The following is a 24,096-nucleotide window of genomic DNA, read 5'->3' as shown; positions in this document are numbered from 1 at the left end:
GTCTCTTGACCATTTTTCCACTTAATGGCCAAACATCCAACCCCCTCCCATTCCCTGATATTTTTACCAGTTCTTGCTCTCGTCTGGTATGGTCCCTGTCACTTTAATTCCACCATCATCATCCATCCAGTGAAAACCAATGTGGCCTCATTTCCAAACTCCCTTTCCTTTCCAAAAACCTAGAACTTGGTAACCCCCAAGGGGGAAGCCTATCCCTGGCTCCAGGTGTTCTCAACCACACGACACCATGAGGTGAGCTCATCCAAAGGCATGGCATTAGTTTTCACACATCTGCTGACATTACCCATTCTACCTCATCAGACAACCCAATGTCTCCGTTATTCCACTGTTGCTAAATTATCAGACAGTGTATTGTACAGCACTGGATGTTTTATTAATTTTTTGAGTCACAGGATCACTCATTCATCCAGGGCAGTTAAGAGCCAACCACATTGCTGTGGATCTAGAATCACGTACAGCAGACTGGGTATGGACAGGGTTTCCTTCCTTTAAAGGACTTCAGTGTACCAGGTGGGATTTTCCAACAATCAACCAGGTCATCGTTAGTCTTTTAATTCCAGATTTTCATTGAATTCAAATTCCATAATCTGTCATAGTGGATATCAAAACCAGATCCCCCAAACATTACCTGGATCCCTAGTTTAATAGTCTGCTGATAATACCACTAAGGTACTGCCTCCATGAGCAGAAATTTGCTCCAGTGAAAAATTGCAAACATCCCTCTTGCTCACTGTAACATCTAGTCCATAACTCTCTGTGATATCTGCATATTGAGCTCTGTTGCTCCCTACCTCTGTTACCTGCGCTTCCTCACTGAGATACCTGCATTCCACTCATTCTGCCCTCTTTAGCATCTCTTGATTGTCATTACTCCATTGTAACCTTGTTGAGCAGGATGTTCTGATATTCCATCCCTCAACCAGTCTGCCTCTCTCCTTGTGAATATTTGTTCAAAACTTGCCCTGCAATCAAAATTTTCGTCATTCAAGAGAATACCATTCAATGTGTCGGTGCCCAATGTTTATTTTGCAAACTCTCCTGAAGGACCTTGTGATGTCCTGTTACACAAAACGTGTTCCATGTGACTGATCTTCTTTTACAGTGTTAAGACAGAGATTGCTTGTGTGCCTGAGGAGTCTAATATGATGCTACATATTGTGTAATCAGAGTACCAACTTGGACTTTCATTCAAACGTAAAGTCATTGAAGCAGCTCAGAGCGATTGGGCCGAGCATACTAACCTGAGAATCTCCTGCAGTGATGTTCTAGGTTCGGGATGATTGACCACTAAGAATTACAAACATAAGACTCTGGAGTAAGAGTTGGCCATCTGGCCCTTTGAGCCTGCTCCGCCATTCAATAAGATCATGGCTGATCTTTTCCCAGCCTCAGCTCCACTTACCCAGCCTCTCACCATAACCCGGAATTCCTTTACTCTTTAAAAACATTATCTTAGCTTTAAAAATATTCAATGAAGAAACCTCAACTACTTCACTGGGCAGGGAATTCTACAAATTCACAACCTGCTGGGTGAAGAAATTCCTTCTCAGATCAGTCCTAAATCTGCTCCCCCTAATTTTGAGGCAATACCCTCTTGTTCTAGTTCCACTCGCCAGTGGAAACATTCTCCCTGCTTCAATCTCATCTATTCCCTTTATGATTTTATATATTACTGTAAGATTTCTCCCCTCTGCCCCTCCGCCCCCATTCTTCTAAATTCTAACAAATATGATCCCAGTCCACTCAGTCTCTCCTCAGAAAGCAATACCCTCAACTCATCAACTCAGGAACCCAGTGAACCTTCTCTGCACCCCCTTTACTGCCAGTATCTCCTTTCTCAAGTAAGGAGACCAAAACTGCACACAGTACTCGAGGTGTGACCTCACCAGCACCCTACATAGCCGCAACATATCCTCACCATTTTTAAACTTGATCCCTCTACCAAGAAAGGACAATATACAATTTTTTTAGATTAGATTAGATTCCGTACAGTGTGGAGTTGGCCCTTTGGCCCAACCAGCCCACACCGACCTTCCGAAGAGTAACCCACCCAGACCCATTTCCCTCTGACTAATGCACCGAACACTGTGGGCAGTTTAGCATAGCCAATTCACCTGGCCTGCACATTTTTGGACTGTGGGAGGAAACCCACACAGACACAGTGAGAATGTGCAAACTCCACACAGACAGTCGCCCGAGGCTGGAATTGAACCTGGGACCCTGGTGCTGTGAGGCAGCAGTGCTAACCACTGAGCCACCGTGGTGCCCATTGCCTTAGCATTTAACTGTTGCATCCGCAGACCAGCCTTCTGCAATTTAGGCACAAGGATACCCAAGTCTCTCTGCACAGCAATTTACTGCAAATTTTACCATTCGAATAATACTCCTTTTTACTATTATTGCGACCAAAATGGATGACTTCACATTTACCAACATTTTACGCCATCTGCCAGAACTTCACACACTCACTTAAACAATCTATATGCCTCTAAACATTTGTTATCTGCAAACTTTAACACACTACATGTGGTCCTCAACTCCACACCATCTGTGCAAATTGTAAACAATTGTGGTCCCAACACTGGTCCAATAGGCTGAGGAGTGGCAGATGGGGTTTAATTTAGATAAATACTGCATTTTGGGAAAGCAAATCTGAGCAGGACTTAGACACTTAATGTTCAGATCCGAGGGAGTGCTGCTGAACAAAGAGACCTTGGAGTGCAGGTTCATAGCTCCTTGAAAGCAGAGTCCCAGGTAGACAGAATAGTGAAGAAAGCATTTGATATGCTTTCCATTATTGGTCAGAGTATTGAGTATAGGGGTTTGGAGGTCATATTGCGACTGTACAGGACATTGGTGAGGCCACTTTTGGAATATGGCATGCAATTCTGGTCTCCTTCCTATTGGAAAGATGTTCTGAAACTTGAAAAGGTTCAGGAAAGATTTACAAGGATGTTGCCAGGGTTGGAGGATTTGAGCTATAGGGAGAGGATGAATAGGCGAGGGCTATTTTCCCTGAAGCATTGGAGGCTGAGGAGTGACCTTGTAGAGACCTATAAAATCATGAAGGGCACGGATAAGGTAAATAGACAAGGTCTTTTCCCTGAGGTGAGGGAGTTCAGAACTAGAGGGCATAGGTTTAGGGTGAGAGTGGAAAGATATCAAGAGACCTAAGGGGCAACCTTTTCACACTGAGGGTGGTGTATGTGTCGAATGGGCTGCCAGAGTAAGTGGTGGAGGCTAGTATAATTGCAAGATTTAAAAGGCATCTGGATGGGTGCATGAATAGGAAGGGTTTGGAGGGATATTGGCTGGGTGCTGGCAGGTTGGACTAGTTTGGGTTGGGATATCTGATCAGCATGGATGAGTTGGACTGAAGGATCTGTTTCCTTGCTTTACATCTCTATGACTCAATGATCCCTGAGGCACACCACTATCATCGATTGCCAACCAGAAAAGCATTCAATTATCCCCATCTTTGCTTTCTGTTTGTTAACCAATCCTCTATCCATGCCAGTGGATTGCCTGTAACACCTTTATCTTATACAGCAGCCTTTTGCTTGACACCTTGTCAAATGCCTTTTGGAAATTTAGATATATCATATCTACTGGGTCCACATTATTCAGTGCAATTATAATGGCTTCAAAGAATTCCAAAAGATTAATTGAGCATGACCTGTTGTGCCTGCCGAATGGGACAATTTCTCTCAAGATGCTTTGCTATTTCTTCTTGATAGTAGATTCGAGCATCTTGCCCACGACATATGTTAAGCTAACTGCCCTATAATTCCCCATTTGTTTTCTCTACCTCCCTTCTTAAACAGTGGCATCACACTTGCTGTTTTCCAATCTGCTGGAACTGCCCCAGAGTCCAGCTAAGTTTAGAAAATTACCAAGAGTGCCATTTCTTTTAGTCCCGTCAGATGCAATCCGTTAGGGCCAGGAGACTGGTCTGCCCTTATATCCGTTAGTTTGTCCAACAATGACCTTTTTGTGATAATTGTTTCTGGGTCCTCACTGCAATAGGCTGGAGGAGAAATTGTGGGGGGATATTTTTGCATCATTGTTAGCCATGTGAGATCACAGAAGAGTGGAGGGTGACAAATGTTATTGTGTTAGTGTTCACAGTACAAGATACAAATACCGTGCCAGTAATTGACAAGGACATGAAGGGAGATGTCATAGAGTCCTACAGCACAGGGGCAGGCCATTTAATCCAAACTGTTCCAAGCCAACAAAAATGTCCATCCAATCCCATTATCCTGTAATTGGTCCATTATTATTCAAGAATGGCTGCAAAGAAAAACCTGGGAAATACAGATCAGTAAGACTTAATCTATGGTAGGTAAACTACTTGAAGATTCTGAGAGATATAATATACATGCATTTGGAAAGACAGGGTTTGATATGGAATAGTCAGCATACCTTTGTGTGTGTGTGAGGTCTTGTATTTTGGAAAGACAAACCAAGGTAGGAGTTTCATGGTGAATCATAAAGCCTTAAGGAGTGTAGTGGAACAGAGGGAACTTGGAGTTCAAGTTCACAGTTCTGTCAAAGTGGAGTAATAGGTAGACAGCAGTGAAGAAGGTTTTTGGCATACTGGCCTTCATTAGTCAGGGCATTGAGTATCGAAGTTGGGAAGTTATGTTGCAGTTGCACAGGACATTGGTGAGGCCGCACTTGGAGTAGTCTGTTCAGTTTTGGTCACCTTGTTGTACAAAGAATGTTACTAAACTGGAAAGAGTGCAGCAGAAATTTACAATGATGCTGCCAGGACTCAGCGGTCTGAGTTATACGTAGACATACTAGGACTTCACTCTTTAGAGCATAGGAGACTGAGGGGGGATTTTATAGAACTGTATAAGATTACAGGAGGAACAGATTGGATGAATGCACTCAGTCTTTTTCCCAAGGTTGGGGATTGGAGGATCAGAGGGCATCAGTTTAACGTTAGAGGGGAAAGTATAAAAGGGAACTGGAGGAGCAATGTTTTTATATAGAGGGCGGTATGCACATGGAATGAGTTGACAGCAGAAGTGGTTGAGGAAGATACATTAGCAATATTTTAAATGCGGTTAGACAAATACATGGGCAGGAAATGATTAGAAGGATATGGGCCAATTACAGGGAATGCGATTGGATGGACCTTTTTGTTGGCATTGAAGAGTTGGGGCTAAAAGGCCTGTCTCTGCGCTGTTGGACTCCATGACATCTCCCTTCATCTCCTTGTCAATTACTGGTATGGTACTTGCATCTTGCACTGTGAATATTAACACAAAATACCTGTTCAATGCCTTGGCCAATTCTTCATTATCTCATTGTGAAATCCCCCTTCTTATCTTCGAAAAGACCAATATTTATCTTAGCCAGTCTTCTTCGCTTTATATATTTGAAGAAATTTTTGCTGTCTGTTTTTATATTCTGAGCTACTTTAATCTGATAATCTATTTTACTTTCTTTATAGCTTTTTTGTGCCTTTGTGATGACCTTTAAAGATTTCCCAGTCATCCGGCTTCCCACTGCTCTTTGCCACTTTGTGTGCCTTCTCTTGTAACTTGAGAGCCTCACTTACTTTCTTAGACACCCATGACAGATTAACCTAGTTTTCAGTGGTGTATACTTTTGTGGAGCACCTTGGAAAATTGCTTTAAAAGTCCTCCACTGTTCGGCAATTGTCCCAATATAAAGTCTGCTAACTCCTCCGTCATCCTATTGTAGTCTCCTTTGTTTGAGCACAGGACTCTGGTATTGGATTTTTATCTTTCTTTCCATCTGTATTCTAAATTCAACCAATCGTGATCACTCCTTACAAGAGGATCTGTAACTATGACATCTTTAATTAATCCCGTCTTATTACACAGAACCAGATCTAGAGTAGTTTAGTCCATACATACTGTTCAAGAAAACTATCGTGGATACATTCAATTAACTCCTCCTCAAGGCTCTATTCACCAACCTGGTTTCACCAATTGACATGTAGTTTAAAGTGCCCCATGATAATTACCAAACGATTTTTACAGGAATTAGTTATTTCTATGTTCACTTCCCTCCCCAGTGTGATGTTATTTGGTGCCATATAGACTTCGCCACAGTGACTTATTTTGCTTTGTGTTTCTATTTGCCACTCAAATGGATTACACCTTATTCTTCATGGAACCTATTTCACCATAGCTCTAATATCATTCATAAATATCAGAGTTATACCACCCCCTTCCCTTTCTGTCTCTCCTTCCAAACAGTCTGATAAGCCCTGGATAGTTAACTCCCAGACCTGACCATTTTGCGATCCTGTTCCATAATAGCTACTAAATCACACTAATTCACAATGAACTCATCCACCTTGTTTTGAATGCCATGAGCATTTAGGTAAAGTGCCTTTATGCTAATTTTTTACACCTTTTTTAATTCTACTAATTTCCACTAATATCTCCTGACTCATCCTTTCTTTTAACGTCTTTCATAGACTTGGATGTAGTTAAACCTTTCTGCACACGCTAATCTGCTGCTTTCCTTTCTATTGACCATGATACTTCCTGTCACTCCCCCCACCCCCCACCCCACCCTCCATCACTAAAGTCCTAGTGATCACCTAATTTCTCCTTTTCACGAGAACACTGGTTCCAATCAGTTAAGGTGGAGACCGTCCCAATAGTACAGATCCCTCCTGTTCCAAAACTGTGCCAATGCCCCATGAAACGGAGCCCCTCGTTCCCACACTACTCTTTTAGGAACGTGTTTAATTCCCTAATTTTCTTTTACCTAAACCAATTTGCACATGGCTCATGTAGTAATCTGGAGATTATAACCCTTGAGGACCTGTTCCTTAAATTTGTTCCCTGTGCTTAATAATCGCCAAACAGGTCATTCGTCCTCACCTTGCTTATGATGTTTATACCAACGTGGACCAGACTAATTGGATCCTTGTCCTCCCACTTAAATATCCTTTCGCGGAGGCTAGGGATGTTCCTCACCCTGACATGGGGAAGGCAATACACCGTGCCGTACTCTCAATCCTGTTTACAAAGGATGCTGTCAATACTCCCAGTTAAAGAGTCCCCTACGACTACCACTTGCCTTTTTGCCCTCCCCTCTTGAATGACCTCCAGGAAGGTGGTTATTAAAATGCAGATCAGACTGAAGAGCTTTGAACTGAGGCACTGCTTGTGCACAATCAACTACAGTAGGCAGATCGCATCAATTGCACATCTGACACAGGACTTCCAAAGCAGCTCAGTAATTTGAGCAAGCATCCTCACTGAAAAAGAGTTCCAGGTTGGCAGATAACTGTGTTCAGTATGAGTCCACATTTTCTCTTAAAAACAAAAATGTAATGCCCCCAAACACTTGGGGGACTCTTTGTCCCAATACCATGCAATTTGGCAAAGAAGTATCATGGAAGAAGACAGCAATTCTGAGTATCGGAAATATCCCCAGATGGAAAACAAAGGTTATCACTGGAAGAAGCATGTGAAAATGTACCAATCACACCTACACTGGCTTCAGCAAATATCATCTACCCTACATGGGCAGTACTTGCGGATTCAGCATTAAACCATTCAATAATCCCAGGACGCAGAGAAAAAGAATCATCCTTGATGCATAGTCACTGCTCAAGAAGAATAATATGGTTTTAGAAGTACAGGCTGGACATTCCAAACACATTATTCTACATGGTCTGAATATACTTCCCAGTCTATATATATTAATCACTATATCCCGCATATTCCCTCATTGTCTAATTTTGGACCGCTAATTCATCTGATGATCTCTTTGCTATTAGCCCAAATCTCCTTCCCTGAAGATGCTTCTGGTATTCACTGTCAGAGTCACCTATTTCGCTGCTCCCCCAAAAGCTGCCGCCCAGGTCTCTAAGTCCTAGTAAAGCCGCCAAAAATGCGGCCGGTGAAAATGAGAAACAAAAACAGGAATTGTTGGAAAAGCTCAGCAAGTCTGGCAGCATCTGTGAACGGAAAGCAGAATTAACGTTTCAGGACTCCTGTTCCCACCAGGTTCCGACCCACACTTTTCATCCACTTCCCGGAGACAGGGCACCAGGAGCTTCATGGGGACTACAATTCCCACAATCCCTGTCGCTGCTGCTCATATGACAGGGTCACGATCTGAACCCACAAAGCGTATTCCGCGCATGTGTAGAAACGTCTTTGAGGCGGGGAAAACTCCTTCAATGTCATTGGTCGGTTATCACAGCAGTCTCTTTGTCTCCTGGCAAAAAGCATTCAAACGTCATTTCGTCACGCCCGCTGCTGTCCCACGTGCTTCCGTCTTCCACCCCAGCGCCATCAAAAGCGACAAAGTGACCAATAGAAAGCACTGGAGGACCGGAAGCAATCTGGATCTCCAACCAATCAGAGTGCCCTATTGTCTGAGCGCGAACGTGCAACCATGCGTTTGGAAAGCTGCTCTGTCCTATCCAGCAAAAGTTGGTGATGCTGCTTGTCTTTGTCTGAATGAAGATGGAACTTTACTCCGACTGACAATTCCTCCTCTCTCCCATATCTGTGAGTAAACCTTTTCACCTGGTTTCTTCTTTGTAAAGTTCTGGTCTGAAATTATCTACTTGCAGCAACTGAAAGAGAAAGGAAATGAACTCAGGGAGGGACAGAATCTGTCCAGGGCAAGAAATGATGCTCACTTAGATTTGATTGTTCTGAATTTCGAACCGAATAGTGATGACTTTTATAACTTTTTTTCGGGATGTTAGAAAGGGAAGATTTTCAGACAGCAATCTCAAAACAACCAACACTTGAAGATCTTATAGGTTCACTGAAATAACTGGCACTTAAATATCAGTGACTGTAAACCATAGATCAAGAATGTCTGTCTCTCTGGTTCAAAAGATTTGACACAACAATTTGGCTGGAAAAGAACTGAGACATACTTATCAACTGCGAGTCTTTCAATGAATTGATAAACCTTCAAACAGTCTCATACCCGAAAGAAACATCACACCATTCATAGTAGGAACTTACAGAGACACAAGGCCACCCTTAATATGGAGAAACCATGGAAATGTGATGACTGTGGGAATGGATACCATGCCCTGTCAACTCTGGAATTTCATCGACGTGGTCACTACAGGGAGAGGCCGTTCACCTGCACCGAATGTGGGAAGGGATTCCCTGATTCGTCTGCTCTGCGGGTACACCAGCGTGATGCCACTGCAGAGAGACCATTCACCTGCTCTGAGTGTGACAAGACGTTCTGTGAGTATTTCACCCTGTTGACACACCAGAAAGTTCACACAGGGAAGAGGCCACCTACCTGCTTGGAGTGTGGGAAGGTATTCACGCAGGTATCCAGCCTGCGCATGCACCAACGAGTTCACACTGGGGAGAGGCCATTTCCCTGCTCTGATTGTGGAAAAGAATTCACTGTGTCATCAGCCCTCGTGAGACACCAACGCATCCACACAGGGGAAAAGCCATTCAAATGCTCCAAGTGCGGGAAGCGATTCAGATATTCATCTGTCCTACAGGCACACAAATTAAGTCATACTGGGAAGAAGTCATTCATATGTTCTGAGTGTGGGAAAGAATTTACTCAGTATTCCAGTCTGTGGAGGCACAAGAAAGTTCACAAATGATCAGAGGATTTGGATCTGTTGTTAATCTGTATTATTAAATCTTTTCGACAGCACATTTCAAACCCACACCTTCACCATTTAGAAGAACAAGAGCAGCAGTTACCTGGGAACATTACCACCTGCAAGCTCCCCTCCATATCACATGCCATTCTCATTAACAGGCTGTTAGAAAGGGAGGGTTTGCAGACAGAAATCTCAAAACGACCAGTACATGAAGATCTAATGGAGTCACTGAAATAACTGGGACTTGAACATCATAAATCTCCACATTGGCTGTTCCTTCACTATCCTGGTCAAAATCCTGGAACTGCTCCCTATCAGCATTGTGGGTGAGCCAACACCACAAGGACTGCAGTCCCAGAAATCAACTCACCATCACTTTCTCAAAATGAACAACTCAGATGGGCAATGAATGCTGACCCAGACATTGATACTATACCCCAAAAATTGATATAAAAATGAGGGAAAATCCAGCTCAAGATTAATCCACCTTCATTCTGACAGAAGGTGAAATGGGGATGACCAAAGGATTGCTTTCTGATGGACAGGCCACTCTTGCGACTTTGCTTCCAGTAAGGCTGATGGTCTTTGAGCATGGAACTGCATATTCCCAAGGAAATGATCCCCTGAGGAAGGACATTTAATTTATCCTGGATAGGAAATAATGTTTTCCTTACCACTCTAATGAGATGAAAAGTAAATATGTTTGTCTTCGTTCCACTAAGTTCGTACCCAGGGCAAGGCTAATTGACTCAATTGGTCTCAGTCAGTGTATATATATATGCTCACATGAACCTTCACCCTCCCCTCTTCAACTCCCCATCAGCAGATCCTTCTGTTCTGTAATGTGGAAAGATTAAATGGGAATATCTTTCTGGACATTAATGTAATATTAAGGGTTAAACTACACTGAGTGAATGTTCTGGAAGTGGGTGGGGACGACAGTCAGGCAGGAATACGAATGACCCTAACTCCAATTACACAGTCGTTTGCTACTGCTCTCCCTATTATCAAGTTAAATTACTATTGAATCTCTATCATACTTTTATAGCCATCCCCAGCCAATCAGGTTCGCTTGCTTGATCATCCCCAATGCTGAGGCCCATCACCCCTACGTTGTCTGAGGCAGAAGCAGGACCAGAACTCATTTTCAGGGTCACTCCGAAGTTTGGATACATCACACCTATGTTGTCCTTGGGAATCACCGAGTCAGGAAATCTTCTGCATTATGATTCCCAGGATTAGGGCATTGGCATTTGCATTATCTCCGAGGATGATCTCATCCTACCATAGTACCTGGGGAATATGTGACTGTAAGGTTGGGGGTTGTCTTCAGTGGCATGTGACCATGGGGGAGTGGCCAGAGTATCTGTAAACATTGTCAACTGACCTGTAGAGAGGAAAAGTGTTTTCTTTGGTTGGGGTCTCTCTTCTGACTCAATTTTGCACGTCAGGAAAGAGTGTCAGAGGAGTGACCTAACTTGTACAAACTTTATTAAACGTCTACTGTTTGCAGATGTTGGTGTGTGTGAATTGTATCTTGTGTGTGATACCTCAAGAAAAGAAGCAAACAATCATTTTTTACTCCATTCCTGGTATGTCATGGTCATTTGAAACTGAATCTGTCAGTGTGTGATCTGTGAACACATACATATCAGTATGTTACAGATAAAGTGGAAGGTGAATGATGTCTCCTATTTCTACCATGCTGTTGTAAGGTATACACTATAGTTATTAATTTCTTTCAGGCTTGGGTCAGTTTAAATGTCTCAATGCAGAAGACCATAAGGAAAATGAAATGTTTGTGGCATTTTTATTTGCCCGTGTTCTGTCATAAGAAAAGAATCACAATTGTTTTTAACTCCATTTTTATGTTTATTGTCCATAACCAAAGACTCCCTTATGTATCATGAAAGATCTATAGCTACCTGAGCTGAAGTTAAGCTGATAAACCAACCCAAACTACTCCCTGTGGAATAGAATAAGGGCAGCATGTTCTACATTTTCTTATTAGACAGAAGGCTTCCTGTTCAAACTGTCTCTTTACCCCAGATTCTCTGATGAGCAGTGATGTTCACCCAGCATCTACATACTTTGTCAACTCCTTTCAGATCATTTTCTCTTCCACCAAAAAGTGAAACATTGTTCTTCAAAACTCCAATGAGAATATGCCCAAATGTTTATACTTACAGATTCTGTGATGTGAAGATGACTGTCCAATTCTCTATCTGCCCCTGTCAGATTCTGCTATGTGAATATGAATGTCATTCTCAGTCTCTACCTGTCAGCTTTTGCTATATCAATTTGCCCCATTAGGTGAATGTAAGAATGTAGTTATCAGTGCATACCTGTGAGATTCTGCTCCGGGAATGTGTGTTATCAAAATGTACCTGTCTGTTTCTGTAATGTGGATGTGTTTGTGCAATTATCAGTCTATCCCTGACAGCTTCGACTATATGAATGGATGAGTGCATCTGTATGTGAAAGTATATGTACCTGTCAGTTTGTGTTCCGTGAATAAATAGCTCATCTGTCACTCTCATAATTAGTTTTTCTTTCCTCAGTGCACAGTGATATAATTATTTGAAGACTGTTGAAGTAAAAGTAAGTGTATTGTGTGCTCTGTATTGTGATAGTGCTCATCCTCATTGGGCCACTTGTGTAGCTCTATTGGGGAGGGTGGAAGGAAGGCAAAAGGACTTTGATTTTCTCTCATGCAGTGGAGGAAATTGGAATGGTCAAAGTAGATGTATTGAAGAATGAAACTGTTTAACTCAAAAAGAAAATTGAACAGCTTTACTAATCTATCTGATCACACGAAATCTTTCCACTGTTTCAAAATATTATGTGATGACATTGAGTATCTGAGATAATGGCATCAAGTTTTCTTATGTTTTATATCAATTCATCAGGAGGATCAAGAAGAACACAGTAGAAAATTTAAGTTAATTTAAAACAAAGGCACAAGACGTCTTGTTGATGAAGATAGAGTTAAAGAGAAAATCTGTTCCCGCAAGTTGGAGAAATGCAGAAGGATTTTATGATAAAGGTGGCAACGATTATAACTAACAAAACCTTCGGTCGTTGCAGAATTTATTATAATAGGCGCGACACGGTGGGTCAGTCTTAGCACTGCTGCTTCATAGCGCTAGGGACCCGCCAATTCCTGTCTCGGGCAACTGTCTGTGTGGAGTTTGCACATTCTCCCTGTGTCTGCGTGGGTTTCCTCCGGGTTCTCCGGTTTTCTTCCACAGTCCAAAGATGTGCAGGTTAGGTAAATTGGCCATGCCTGTAGTGTTCGGTACATTAGTCAGGAATGAATGTAGGGGAAGGGGTCTGGGTGGGTTGCTCTTCGGAGGGTTGGTGTGGACTTGTTGGGCTGAAGGGCCTGTTTCCACACTAGGGAATCTAATCTAATCTAGTCAGGATATTATACAATATAATTTTAACATATTGTGGTATTGGATTCGAAATTCCGCGAAACACTACTCATTCTCTCTGTTGCTGTTAATGTGGCTGTCATTGGGGAAGGAGAAAGAATTGGCACCAAGTGATCAACTGCTTTTTTAAAAATAAATTGGAAAAGCCAGCGAACATGTAGAAAAGAGCAGATAGTTTTAGAGGAGAGTGCATGAGTCCATACTCGTTCATTTGTTTTTCTATTACAAAAGAACAGTTAACACAATCCCACTTTACCCCATTCCCTCCTTTACAGCTGAGGACTGACTCATTCTTGTCTAATATGCTCTCTCTGTGAAATCAGTGAAACCAGTGAGTAATGTGCAGAGGGTCAGGGACGCTCGTTATCGTATGCCACATCGACTGACTACTTATTGCACTGGGGGTTAATTCAGCCCTTCTTAATGCAGTTAAAGGAAATGTGAAACCAATGTGAAGTCAAACACGATCAGGGACGCTCACGTCGCCATTCTATATGTATCTGTCATTTACTAAGGGCTGAGAACAATCAGGCAATGAACGTGCAATAAGAAATAATGTCCTTACAGACACTGTCACAATTGTATTTTATGATTTTTTTTTCTCTGCTCTCGCAGCCAGTGACAGTAGAGTATCTAATAACAAGAAGATCATGATTGACCGATGCCAGATTGAAAGTCCAAGGTTCTCCACATTAAAAGGAAAATAAATCAATCTGACAGCGAGTGTAATTGTCAATCTATCTCTGCTATATGAATGTGTGCGCTGAGATTTCATCTGTTGCTATCAGTTTCTGCTTTGTCAATGTGAGAGTTTAGTTGTCAATCTTTCCCTGTCGGACTCTGTAATGTCAGTGTTTGAGTGTATTTATTCATCCTTTCCTATCAGTTTGTGTGGCTGCAGTGATCAGCCTGTACCTCTTAAATTCTACTACATGAGTATTTGATTTATTGTTATTACATGTACTGAGATATTATGAAAAGTATTGTTTTGTGTGCTTTACAGGCAGATCATATCATACAAAGTCCATCAGGGTAACAGAACAGAATTTGGAATATAGTGTAAAAGCTGCAGATCAGTTGCAGAGAGAGCGAGATTAACATTAAAATTTGGGAGGTCCATTCAAAATTCTGATAACAGCGGAGAACCTTTTCTCCAATCTGTTGGAAAGTGTGTTCAAAAATCTATATTTTCTACCTGACAGGCCAGGTGGAGGAGAGTATTACCAGGGTCGGATGGGTCTTTGATGTTGTTGGTTGCTTTCCTGTGATGGGGAAGTGTAAATGGAGCCTTTGGAGGGAAGGCTGGTTTCAGTGATAGACTAGGCTGTATTCACAACTCTCTCTGTAGTTTCTTGTGGTCTGGGGCAGAACAGTAGCCATCCCATGCTGTGACACATCCAGGTAGGATGCTTACTATGGTGCATCCATAAAGATTTGCAAGAGTCTTTATGGACATGCTGGGTTTGCTTAGTCTCCTGAGGGAATCTGCTTGGTGAATATGTTTGGGTAATTGTCAATGTAAGCCTGCCAGTTTCTGCTTTGTGAATGTGAGAATTTAGGTTTTAACAGTCACTGTCAATTTTTGCTTTGTGAATGTTTAGTTAAGAATCCTTCCCTGTCATGCTCTGTAATGTGAATGTGAGTGTATTCATCACTGTTTGCCTGACAGATATTCTTTTGTGAACATGTGACTGTGATTCATTCTGTGATGGTAGCTTTTAGGGTGTTATAATTGGGCCTTAATCTCTTCTGCATTTTGTGCTTTATGACAGAGTCACAGCTTTGGTCCAGTCATTCAGCCCATTGTGTCCAGACTGGGACATTCAGTCCTTCACCTGTTCTCCATACTAGTTTCCATTAACTGTTGGGATTCTGAACTTTCTCCACTCACTGCCAGTATCCTTATGTAAATGCTAATTTGAGATCATTTTTGCAGTTATGTGTCTTTGAATAACTATGGAGCCAGTTTTGTTCTATATGCAACAGCATCAGGTAGAGTATGTGTATCTCATTCTCTTTCCATGTTCAGTTGTGTTTTCTTTTGGTCTAAGTGTTGGATAAACTCAATCAATATTCACTAATCCTTTCTGATTGAGGGAGTAATGTTGGTTAAATGTTTATCTTTGCCTGAATCTGAATTTTATTGTATTCATACTCTTTTTTTTAACGTTTTGTGCATGCAGTAGTCTTTTCAGTTGCTGCTGGACACTGTAAGATGTAACATTTAATACTACCTGTAGTGATTAATAATATGGTGAGTCAATTTATAACTGTCTATATTTGGAAATACCCGGGCCAAAATTTCAGTTTTTCTTTCCTTTCGCCATTAACTGGCTGAGTATCTGAGAGTTTTCTGTTGTGCTGCCAATCTGTATCATTTTGAAGAGTGATACTGGTCTATGTCACACTGACATTTTCTGTATGTCTTCTTATATTTCCAGTCCTGCATGTCATGATTGGATATACTTTGTGAGATGGGTTTAGCATGGATGTAGGTTTGCTTGCTGAGCTGGAAAGTTCATTTCCAAATGTTTCGCTGCCCTACCAGATAACATTTTCAGTGGGCCTCCAAATGAAGCACTGCCGATTTCTCAGCAACAAACCCAAACAAGAAGACAAAACACATCCAGAAACCCTAGCCACTCTCCCCTATATCAAAGACATCTCAGAAATAACTGCCAGATTACTCAGACCCCTGCCCACAAACTCACCAACACACTAAAACAGCAGCTAATGAACTTGAAAGATCCTATACACACAAGCAAAACTAATGTCATTTACAAAATACCATGCAAGGACTGTAATAAGCACTACATTGGACAACAGGCAAAAAACTAGGATACATGAACATCAAATAGCCACAAAACGACATTACCTTCTCTCACTAGTATCCGTACAGACAGATAAGGAAGGACACCACTTCGACAGGGACAACACATCCCTCCAAGGACAAGCCATAAAGAGACACGTAAGAAAACTCCTAGAAGTGTGGCATTCCAATCTGACCTCTATCAACAAACAAAGAAACCCAAACATATAAATAGAAAGCAGGAATCAGCAGCAGTGCTTTGCCTGGAGGCCCACTGAAGATGTTACCTAGTAAGCTGATGAAACATCTGGAAATGTACCAGCACAAAGCTGAGAGTGAGAATGGGATTCATTCACTCTCTGATACTAGATATCAATGTGCTCCTTATTCTCGGCTAGTGTGTTTCACAGTGCTTCAGTGTCATCTAGATTGAAACACGTCACTTTTAGTAACTGCAAGTGTACTTCATTGTCAAACTTATGCTACTTGACATGAATGAGGTATTATCCATTGTCACTGGAGTCAGCTCCTGTCAGGAAAAGTGGATGTGTTTGTATATCTATTAATCTCTGGGACGGTTTGTGAAGTTGGATAACATCCACAGCCTATGTTCTTTAGTTTTAGTGCCTATAGGGTCCATGGACAGGTGAACATCCAACTCATTGCAGCAGAAAAGCATCTGTGTTTTTCTTTAAAATCAAGGGGAGAAAGTCAATGGATTTTTGTAACCCCTATAGTGCAGAGTCTAACCAGGAACAATGGGCATATCAAGGTCTGGTTTTTAGGATGCTAACAATTTTTACACCGTGACATATTTTACCAATGAATTAATAATCAGTCTTAACAGAACCCATTTGCAACTAAGTGAACACATCAACTGCATTGGAGTTGACTGATCGTAGTGTTCCTTGTACAGGAAAGAGAATTGGCCCATTCTATTTTATTTACCAATTTGGACAGGATCTGGTGCAAGCTTCTTATGTTGCTCTACGGTAAGGAGGGGGAAAGCAAAAGGACTTCTATTTCCACCATTCAGTGAAGCATATTTAAATTATCAAATTCAATGTGTTGAACTATCAACTCTTGTTGGGGAAAAAAGAATGAAGAGCTTGACAAACCTACCAATTTTGGCTTTCTCATCCATGCCGACCAGATATCCCAACACAATTTAGTCCTACCTGCCAGCACCATATCCCTCCAACCCTTCCTATTCTTTGACCCAATCAGATGCCCTTAAAGTATCGCAATTGTACTAGCCCCCACCACTTCATCTGGCAGCTCATTCCATACCGCTACCACCCTCTGAGTGAAAACGTTGCCACTTAGGTCTCTCATATATCTTTCCCCTGTCACCCAAAACTTATGCTTTCTAGTTCTGGACTCCCCCACCCCAGGGAAAAGACTTTGGTTATAATTCCATGTCCCTCATAATTTTATAAACCTCTATAAGGTCACCCCTCAGCCTTTGACGCTCCAGGGAAAAACAGCCTATTCAACCTCTCCATATAGTCCAAATCCTTGTACAAGTTTGCTGAACCCTTTCCAAGTTCACAACACCCTTCCAATAGGAAGGAGACCAAAACTGTATGCAATACTCTAAAAGTGGTCTGACCAATGTCCCATACAGCTGCAATATGACCTCCCAACTCCTGTATTCAATACTCTGACCAATAAATAAAAGTATACCAAACACCTCCTTCAGTATCCTATCCACCTGCGACTCCACTTTCAAGGAGCAATGAACCTGCACTCCAATGTCTCTTTGTTCAGCAACTCTCCCTAGGACCTTATCATTAAGCGTACAAGTCCTGCTAAGATTTGGTTTCCCAAAATGCAGCACCTCGCATTTATCTAAATTCAACTCCATCTGCCACTTCTCCCATTGGGCCCTTGAAGACTCTCCACATTTCTATTGTGCCCATCGCCTGCAGTTTCCTTCCCCATCCTATTCATCCTTAGTCTTGTGTAACCATATCATAATTGCCTTATCCCCAACTGTAGCTTTTGCCTTCCGGTGTATACCTATCCCTTTCCAGCAGTAAAGTAAACATAATTGATTTGTGATCACTATCACCAAAGTGGTCACCTACCTCCAAATCTAACACTTGGACAGGATCATTACCCTCTACCAAATCCAATGTGGCCTCACCCCTTATTGACCTGTCTACATACTGTGGCAGAAAACCCTCCTGCACACAATGGACAAAAACTGACCCATCTAAAGTACTTGAACTATAGTATTCCCAGTCAATATTTGGGAAGCTGAAGTCCCCCATAACAGCTACCCTGTCACTCTCATTCCTGTCGAGAATCATCTTTGCTATCCTTTTCCTCTAAATCTCTGAAACTATTCAGAGGCCTATAGAAAACTGTCTCTTTTCCTATTTCTAATCTCAGCCTGTACTACCTCAGTTGATGAGTCCTCAACCTTTCTGCAGCTGTAATACTGTACCTCTTTATTACCATTGTCTCTGTTCTTCCCGAAACATCTAAATGGTGGAACCTGCAACAACCATTCATGTCTCTGAAATGGCCAGAACATCAAAATCCCAGGTGCCAACCTATGCTGCAAGTTCACCTACCTTATTCTGGATGCTCATTGTATTGAATTAGACACACTTCAAACCAACTGCTTCCTGACTGGAACGCTCTTCTGACCCGGAAACCTTAGTTTTGACCGACCTAATCGCAACCTCATCTATATGCGAACGACAACCAAGGACCCTGAAAACACAACGAACCTGGCACCTGGGAAGCAACACACCAACTGTAAGTCGTTCTCATTTCCACAGAACATCCTGTCTGTCCCCCTAACTATGGAGTCCCCGAATACTAATGCTCTGCTTCTCTTCCCCCTTTCCTTCTGAACAACATGGACATATTCTATGCCAGAAACCTGTGCCCCATTGCTTATCCCCGTTAAGTCATTTCTTACCTCTTCCCCACCCCCCCACCCCTACAGTATGTCAGTTCTAAAGGGACATCCCTTCACTCTGAAGCTGTGCTTTTGGGTCGTCATCTCTCCTACTCATAGAAACATCTTCTCCATGTCCACTGTATCCAGGCCTCTCAACATTCTGTAACTTGCAATCAGATTCTCCCTCACCCTTCTAATTAAGAACCAGAGTCCTCAATGTCTCCTCATATGACAAGTTCTTCATCCCTGGGATCTTTCTTGTAAACACCCTCTGGACCCCTTCCAAGTTCAGCACATCCTTTCTTAGATAGGGGGCCCAAAACAGCTTACAATGTTCCAAATATGGTCTGACAAGTGCCTTATGTGTGGAATGAGCTGCCAGAGGAAGTGGTGGAAGTGGGTACAAAAACAACCTCTAAAAGAGATTTGGAAAGATACATGGATAGGAAAGGTTTCAACGGATTTGGGCCAAACATAAACAAATGGGACTAGTTTTGTGAGTGAGACCTGGTCAGCATAGACGCGCTGGGCCAACAGGCCTATTTCCATGCTGTGTGACCTTATGACTGGGAAAATAGAGAGTTGGCTACTTTAGACTGACATGGATTCAGTCAGCTGAAGGTCCCGTTTCTGTGCTGTAGATCCCTGAGTTTACAATTCCTTGTTAAACAATCCATCAGAAAAAAGGTTGAAGCTGAGACAATACGAGCTGAAGGAGGCTGAAGTTAATACCAAAGATGTTCATACTAGGGTGGGGTTGGCCACAGTGATGGTAACCCCCAGAATATAGATAGTGGGGTGGGAGTGGGAACAGTGACAGTAAACCCTTAGGATGTTGATAGTGCAGTGGGGTGGGGACAGTGATGATAACCCCCAGTATGTTGATAGTAGGCTGGGGTGCAAACAGTAAACAGTAACCCCCGAGGATGTTGACAGTGCAGCGGGGTGGAGACAGTGATGGTAACACCATTGAACATCAAGAGGCAATGGTTGGATTATGTACCATTTGGCCATCCATAGCTTACATAAATCTTTCAAAGTGTAGATTGTACAACACAGGGAGACTTTGCAATGATGTGAAATTTCACTTGTTTTATGTCTCCTTTCCATCAATTACCATCATGTCATCGATGATAAAATCCATGAAAAACAGAGACAATTTTGGAGGGGACAGACAGATTGTTAATCAGTGAGGGGTTGAAGGGAGCGCGGGCAGGAAACTGCAGTGAGGCTGGGATGAGATCAGCCACAGCTGAATAGTATGGGGGAAGCAAGGTCCCGTGGGCTCCTAGCCCCGCATGTTGTGTTGATTGTCCAGCTGCCTGAACACTTTTTAGTGTGGCTGGCTCATAGCACATGCTCAGAAAGCTCTGAATCTGAGGGCCTAAACTGTGTGATGCATTACAGTCCACTTGTCTCTTAGTAAACAAGACCATAAGATATAGCAGCCATTCGGCCCATCAAGTCTGCTCTGCCATTCCATCATGGCTGATATGTTTGTTAACCCTATTTTCCTGCCTTCTCTCTGTAATGGTTAATCCTCCTTTTGATCAAGAACCTATCTCTGTCTTAAAGACATAAATGATAGCCGTCTGCGGTAATGAATTCCACAGATTCCCCACTATCTGGCTGAAGAAATTCCTCCTCATCTCAGTTATAAAAGGAGTCCCCTTCACGCGGAGGCTGTGCCTTCGAGTCCTAGTCTCTCCTACTCGTGGAAACATCTTCTCCATGTCCACTCTATCCGGGCCTCTCCGTATTCTCCAAGTTTCAACCAGATTCTCCCTCACCCTTCTAAACACAATCAAGTCCAGACTCCTATTCCTCAACCTCTCCTCATATGACAAGCTCTTCATCCCTGGGATTTTTCTGGACTCCTTCCACGTTCAGCACATCCTTCCTTAGGATGCTCACAATGTTCCAAATATGGTCTGACCAGAGCCTGATACAGCCTCAGCAGTACATCCCTACTCTTGTATTCTACACCTCTTGAAATGAATGCTGACTTCCTTTTGCTTAACTGCCAACTGAAACTGCCCATCAACCTGAAGAGAATCCTGAACCTGGACTCCAAAGTCCATTTGTGCTGCAGATTTTTGAACCTTTTCACCATTTAGAAAAGTCAACCTCTTCAATCTTCCTACTAAAGTACATAACTTCCCATGTTCCCACTTCTCAACATCTCCTGTTTCAATCCGTTCCATCCCCTTCTGCCATTTTGTGGCACACTCTCCTAGCCAAATCCTTTTGCAGCCTCTCCCCTTCCTCAATACTACCTGTCCTTCCAGCTATCTTTGTGTCATCAAAGAAACACTCAGGACAATGAAATGGCAATGCTCCTCATGTGAATGATGCTAGACCTAGAACAAATGGTTCTTTGCCCCCAAAGACCAAGGCCAGAAGGGACCACTGTTGGACTACATAATATATTATATTCTTTACCAGCCTTTCTTGGTTTGAGATGGTGAAAACTGAGTACACCAAACTGCTATCTGTTTTGGAGTCATCTATAATCAAAAAACAATCAGCAAAGTGAACCAAAAGATTCAAGATCAGAATATTAAAATAACAGAAAACAATGCCTCAAAATTAAATATGGAGTGATAATTAAGGTCACAGCCCCAACCCAACAATAATATAAACTGAAGCTCTTGGCGATACAGGAACATTTTCAAAGCAGTTCATGAACCAGGTGACTCAATAACATCAAATATGTATTTTGCATCAACATTCACTACAAAGTTTGCACCTACCCTCCCAGAACAAGCTCACAGAGGGAAGGTGAAAGCCCTGGGGTAATTTACAATTTTTTTATTATTAATCACTCATGACACATGGGTAACTCCCACCTCCCTCTGCTCCTACACCTGCTTTAGATTTTTTACCCCCCAAATCTATTGTCGTTCCGTTTCTTTGAACCAATGTCATTCCCCAAATTTGTGTTGAATCAATTTTGTCTTTATTTTTGGATGTTCATGAACTGAAACCTATTTTGTTAAATCAAACTTCATTTTCTCCAACCTAGTTGTTTTGCTACTAACTAACAATATAACTCCACAAGAACATACAGTGAAGGATCAGGTTGAGTCAATTTAGCCTCTCAGGAACCTGCTCTGCTATTCTACATGATCGCAGCTGATCCCATCTCAGCCTCAACCCCACTTTCCTGCAAGCACACCCTTTGACCCATCACTGATTAACAATCCGTCTGTCTCCTCCTCCAATTTATGCAGTGTCCTGGGGGGGGGGGGGGGGGGGGGGGAGTGATCCCACAGATTAACAACCCCTTCCTCATTTCAGAGATTTCATTCCTCCTTATCTCTGTTTTCAATTTGCCCAGCCCCTTATCCTGAACCGATAACCTCTCGTTCAAGCTTCTCTCACAAGAGCAAACATCCTCTCTTCATCTCCTCTGTCAATACCCCCTTTAGCATCTTATAGCCCTCAGTTAGTTCTCCTCTCTATACTCCAGAGAAACTGCTCAATCTCTCATCTAAGGCAAACCCCTCATCGCTGGAAATGATTGGGTGAATCTCTTCTGAACTGCATCTGTCCTCAAGTAAAGAGATCAAAATTGTACCAGTCTGTTCTCATAAGACTAACCCTTTCAACTTGGCGATCAATTCAGTGATCTCCTTTGAACTCCTGGAGGGATTCAACTACATCCCTCCTCAAGGAAGGGGACCAAAACTATTCACAGTACTCCTGATGTGGAAACCCCAATCCCTTGTACAGTTGCAATAACAATTACCTACTTCAATACTCCATTCCTTTCACATTAAATGCCTTCCTTTTGACCTGCTGTAGCCTGTACACTACTTTGAGATTCATCGACACGGACATCCTGTTCCCTTTGCACTGACATTTTGAACTTTTTCTCCTGTTCAGATGATAACTTGCCTTTTTCAATTCTTCCAACTGCAATGGATAACCTCACCACTGATGGGACTGACCAACGCTCAGTTCAGTGTCTAACCAAAATTGAGAGAGTGTCCTCGATTTGAACTGTTATGCTTTAGATTTGCAAACAAGTCAGATACCATGATCCATTTGCTCCAATTTATCTAACAAATGTAAAAATGTTGGCTTTGCACCCCAGAGTGATTTTTCAGCCCATTCAGACACTGTTTGAATGCTGTTAGAAGTTGTTAACCACCTCACTAACTTACCTGTGCCACCGGGAACTGCTGGAACGAATCAGCTGGAGAAAATAAGGGAGAAAGAACATGTTTTACTGTAAACATTCAGCTTCACCAGCGAGCAAATGAATCTGAATTCCTTAACTGATGCACAAGCAACAATTATTCCAATTGTCATCTTTAGTTTATAACTGTGCTGACCATTCTTCTGAATACAACACATTACTTGGGGAGACATAAAAAGTAATTTCATCTGCTACTTGTTCAGCCTGCCCTCATCCTCACAAAGCACGTTCCACACCGTGTTTTTTTTAAGTTCACTGGTGGGTTGTGAAATCACTGGCTGGGCCGTGAATTTATTATCCATCCCAAGTTGAGCCCTTGGGAATGAGATAGTGAGCTGCCTTCTTGAACCACTGCAGTCCCTGTGCTGTTGGTAGACCCACAATACTATTAGAGAGGGAATTCCAGGATTTTGACCCAGCAACAGTATAAACGAACAGCTGATATATTTCCAAGTTGGATGGTGAGTGGCTCAGGGGGTAACTTGCAGGAGGTGGTATTCTCATGTACCTGCTGTCCTTGCCCTTCTAGATGGAAGTGGTTATGGGTTTAGAAGATGCTGTCTGAGGAACTTCTGCAGTGCATCTCACAGATGGTGCACACTGCTACTGAACACGGATGGTAAAGAGAGTGGATGTTTGTGGATGTGGTGCCAATCAAGCATGGACTGTGTTGTCTCTGGATGGTGTTTGGCTTCGCAAGTGTTGTCTACAAGGTGCATTGCAGAAGTGATTGAGTGTCTATGTGTGTGCACATGAAAGTGTGTGTGTGGCAATGGAATGTCTGTATTTCTCTGACACACACATGCACACCTTCATACACTCACTCAAACACACTCGCACTCATACTCTCTCATACACACACCCTCATACGCTCTATGTGAGCAACATTAATTTGAAACCCACATTGAGTCCCAACTGGAGAACAATCACTAGCGTTCCCTGCCAGAGTGTCGCACCCACCTTGTTTCCTGGTCCGGAGTTTAATGGGAAGCAATGTGACAAGAGAAAGGATCACAAAACAGTGGGACAATGAGTTCTGCCATCTCAGCGCTGTGTTCCTGTGCTGGATTCAAAGAGGGATTTCCTGTCAATAACATCATT

The 24,096-nt window shown here is 42.4% G+C and overlaps 1 long non-coding RNA gene across 2 annotated transcripts in view; it reads right to left on the bottom strand.

Annotated features, from left to right (window-relative positions):
* Nucleotides 1-24,096, bottom strand: part of LOC140470801 (uncharacterized) — a 678,281-nt gene that overhangs the window by 581,738 nt on the left and 72,447 nt on the right. The gene's annotated exons all lie outside the window — the stretch shown is intronic.

This window comes from Chiloscyllium punctatum, chromosome 52, assembly GCF_047496795.1.
Source record: "Chiloscyllium punctatum isolate Juve2018m chromosome 52, sChiPun1.3, whole genome shotgun sequence".
NCBI classification, from domain to species: Eukaryota; Metazoa; Chordata; class Chondrichthyes; order Orectolobiformes; family Hemiscylliidae; genus Chiloscyllium; species Chiloscyllium punctatum.
Note: the sequence above shows the minus strand (reverse complement) of the source record. Positions and strands in the feature narration are given on the sequence as shown.